This window comes from Myotis brandtii, unplaced genomic scaffold (assembly GCF_000412655.1).
Source record: "Myotis brandtii unplaced genomic scaffold, ASM41265v1 scaffold470, whole genome shotgun sequence".
Lineage (NCBI taxonomy): Eukaryota > Metazoa > Chordata > Mammalia > Chiroptera > Vespertilionidae > Myotis > Myotis brandtii.
In genome coordinates, this window is record NW_005367953.1 from 4,566,272 (window position 1) to 4,570,734 (window position 4,463).

Sequence of the window (4,463 nt, forward strand, 5' to 3'; positions counted from 1 at the left end):
TGTTTCAAGTTTTCCCTCAGTGCAAAGATGCAGGTTATATCTTACCAAGGACAAGGTACTTAGGTATATTTTACTTAAAATTAGTTATCACATTTTACTGTCTGTCCTATTTCCAGCTGTGTCATTTCTACATGGTGCTGCTGATTGTTTTAAGAATTCTCCATAATAGTATATTTTAATAAATGTAGATCAGATGTATTATTCATCATTGTCTCTCTGGTGCCTAGTAGATACATAACAAATATGTTGAATACATGCTAAATTAATGAAAAAACTGAATGGATGGGGAGAGGTGAATAATAGAACGTTAAACCAATTTATTTGTGGAATATAATTCAATAAACATATACATATTAGTTCATATGTAACTAAAGACATACTAGTTTACTATGCTAGATGAACTGTATATAGTTTATTTCATATGTATTGTCTTAAAAAAACACACCTGTTAAAGAATTCCTTTAGGTAGTATTGAAGATAGCTCTCTCAGGTATTTCAAAGGGAGAAGTGTAAAGCGAATTCTCATACCCAGAGAGAGTAGACAAGATGAGCAGTACCTCCCACTGCCAGAAATTATTAGACCTTACAAATCATCTTAGATTGGTTACTTTATGCTTGAAGGATTTCACATTTTAACAATATGAATGTCTCCCAGATTAATGTAAAATGCCAGATATCTTCCTGTTTTCTCTTATTCATTTGTAAAAGTTTAACGAGACAGTATTTTCCTTTTCTAAATCAGCACTGGCAAAAAGAAATATGGGAAAAGCAAACAAACATGATTTCTCAGTTTTATTTTAAGATGAATGTGGGAACCACTTATAAGAAGGGGTGGGTTCCATTATATTCCAAATCCTCTCTAGTTTTAACATTATATGACCACTTCAATTGATGGACAGTAGAATCAATTAGGCTACTTATTGCTTACTAGAGGCCTGGTGCACGAAATTCATGCACAGTGGAAGGGGGGGGTGTCCATCAGCCAAGCCTGCACCCTCTCCAATCTGGGACATCCCTCTCACAATCCAGGACTGTTGGCTCCCAACTGCTCGCCTGCCTGCCTGCCTGCCTGATTGCCCTTAACCACTCTCCTGCCAGCCTGATCAATGCCTAACTGCTCCTTTGCTGGCCTGATTGCCCCTAACTGCCCTCCCTTGCCAGCCTGGTTGCCCCTAACTGCCCTCCCTTGCCAGCCTGGTTGCCCCTAACTGCCCTCCCTTGCCAGCCTGGTTGCCCCTAACTGCCCTCCCTTGCCAGCCTGGTTGCCCCTAACTGCCCTCCCTTGCCAGCCTGGTTGCCCCTAACTGCCCTCCCTTGCCAGCCTGGTTGCCCCTAACTGCCCTCCCTTGCCAGCCTGGTTGCCCCTAACTGCCCTCCCTTGCCAGCCTGGTTGCCCCTAACTGTCCTCCCCTGCAAGCCTGGTCCCTCCCAACTGCCCTCCCCTGCAGGCCTGGTCCCTCCCAAGTGCCCTCCCCTGCTGGCCTGATTGCCCACAACTGCCCTCCCCTGCTGGCCATCTTGTGGTGGCCATCTTTGACCACATGGGGGCGGCCATCTTGTGTGTTGGAGTGATGATCAATTTTCATATTGCCTCTTTATTATATAGGACAAGATTAAAGCCTACCTAATTCCTTTTTATTATATCTTTTGCCCCTAACAAACCATTCTCAGGTGTTCATTTTAATGGTGGACCAATATAGGAATAGTCTCTAATTGGGATGCAACCTGAAAAATTCTGGATTTTTTCTCAATTAGGATGCAGCTCTCTGCACTGGCTAGACCAAAGCCCTGTCATTTAGAGGAGTCTAGATTCTAATTCAGGGTGCACTGTTTATTACATATGTAGCTTCTGAGCTCCAATTTCTCGTCCTATAACATGGAAGTGGTGGCATATCTCATAGGTTTATTGTAAGCATTTACATAACCCTGAGAAGCTTTGAAGATCCTTGGACAATGAGTGTGAATTTTAAGATTTGTGCTCTTGTTCTCAGCACTCCCCAGGCTGCAAGAACACATGGTAGCCAAAGAACCCTATAGCAGTCCCATGACAAGCCCACCCAGCAACAAATAGTTGAAAATGGTCACCCTCAGTGACTTGTGTCATTAGTTTACCTTGATACTCACTAGTCCATAAATAAACCCATATGTCTCTGCAATATAGATTCATCTGAAAACATTAACCATATTTATATCAGCAATATTTTAGTTTTGAGAAACTCAATAAACACCTCTTTTTTAAATTTTATTGTTTAAAGTATTACAAATAGTACATATGTCTCCTTTTTTTCCCCATTGACCTTCCCCCAGCCTCCCCTACCCCCCGGCACATGCCCTCACCCCCACCCTTCCATTGATTTTTAGAGAGTGGAAGGAAGGGAGGGAGGAGGAGGGAGAGAGTAAGAGAGAAACATCAATGTGAGAAAGAAAGAGCAACCCTTGCCTCCTGCACGTGCCCCAACCAGGCCAGGGTTTGAACCTGCAACCCAGGTATGTGCCCTTGACCTGGAATCAAACCCCTGACCCTTTGGTGCATGGGCCAACGTTCTAACCACTGAGCAACATCGGCCAGGGCCTGAGTTGGATACTTTAAATGAGTTAATTGTATGGACTGTGAATGAGTTATATTTCTTTTTTTTTTTCTTCTTTAAAAAAATGTTTTCTTTTTATTCATTTTGAATGAGTTATATTTCAATAAATCAATAAATCTGTTAAAAAACAAACAGGCAGGCCTGGCTGGTGTGACTTAGTGCTTGAGCATCGACCTATGAACCAGGAGGTCACGGTTCAATTCCCGGGCAGGGCACATGCCTGGGTTGCATGCTCGATCCCCAGTGGGGGTGTGCAGGGGCAGCCGATCAATGATTCTCTCTTATCATTGATGTTTCTATCTTTCTCTCCCTCTCCCTTCCTCTCTGAAATCAATAAAAATATATATATTTAAAAAAAAAAATTCATCTGGTTTGATAACTGAAATATTTAATTGTCCTACATCACAAAGCCACTCAATCTAATACTACTAAGTTAACCCTACCACACAAATTGCATAATTATTAAACTAAAATAACTTTCTCATCAATGTCTCTCTCTCTCTCTCTCTCCCTCTTCCTCTCCCTTTCCCTCTCCCTCCCCCTTCTTCTCTCTCTAAAAAATAAATAAAAACATAATTTAAAAAAGAATATTGTTGAACATTAACAAGTATTGTATATAGGGCTATCCCTTTAGTAAAACTATACAAGAAATAAATGTATAATCACACCTATTAATAATAATTGTATGCTTTTTTAAGGCATGTTTAATTTAACAAGACAGAGACAAATTAATGCCATGAAGCAATATTGCTAATATTAACAATAAATAGATTTTTACTGATATGATATTATAATATTAATAAGTTTAGATTGCATAGGTAATGAGTGGATAACTGATCTATGCAAAAAGTAATGAAACTCACCTTTTAAACAATAAATAACAACAGAGTGTTTGAACTTATTAGATGTTATGTACAGCTGGTATAGTTTTTTTGTTTGTTTGTTTTAAATATATTTTTATTGATTTCAGATAAGAAGGGAGAGGGAGAGAGAGAGAGAGAAACATCAATGATGAGAGAGAATCATTGATTGGCTGCCTCCTGCACACCCCCTACTGGGGATCAAACCTGCAACCCGGGCATGTAGCCTTGACCGGAATCGAACCTGGGACCCTTCAGTCCGCAGGCTGACGCTCTATCCACTGAGCCAAACCTGCTAGGGCCAGCTGGTATAGTTTTAGCATGATGCTTTAGGAGTCTGTCTCAATTGAGCCCTTAAAAATGCACAGCACAGTACCTTTCTTCCCTTGGCCAATAAGCTCATGTCGCACTAATAACTGATAATCCTTGCATAGCAATACAGAATATACAAAGTAGTTTTTAAAATTTCTTAATTAAAATCTTGTTATGTAAACAACACATAGCATTATGCATAATGGATATAGTACAACAAAAATAAATGTTTCCACTAAAATATATCAAGCGATAGTAATTCAAAAGTATTTTATGTTGTTCTTATGAAATTTGGCTTTGTTTTATTTATACAATATATTTATCGTAATACTGCACTCTCAACCTTTCTTAAAGGTCATTTAGGGATTCAGACTTACTCTGCTTGGCAATTGTATGGTTTCTAGAACAGTGTCTTCCAAACAATTGGAGTTCAACAAATAGTTATTGAGTTGAATAAATGATTCAAAGTATCCTATATAATAAAAGTGTAGTATACAAATCGTTCCCTTGACCAGGAGTTCGGCCAGGGGACGGGGCTGGCCAAGGGAAGGGAAGGAGTACCTGGCCAGCAGCCGGCAGCCACTAGGGACCCTAAAAGTGCATGAATTTTGTGCATTGGGCCTCTAGTTTAAGAGATAAAGCTACATACACATGTGACTGTCCAAGCAGAGCTAAGCACTGGCTACTATTTAATCAGTGCCTA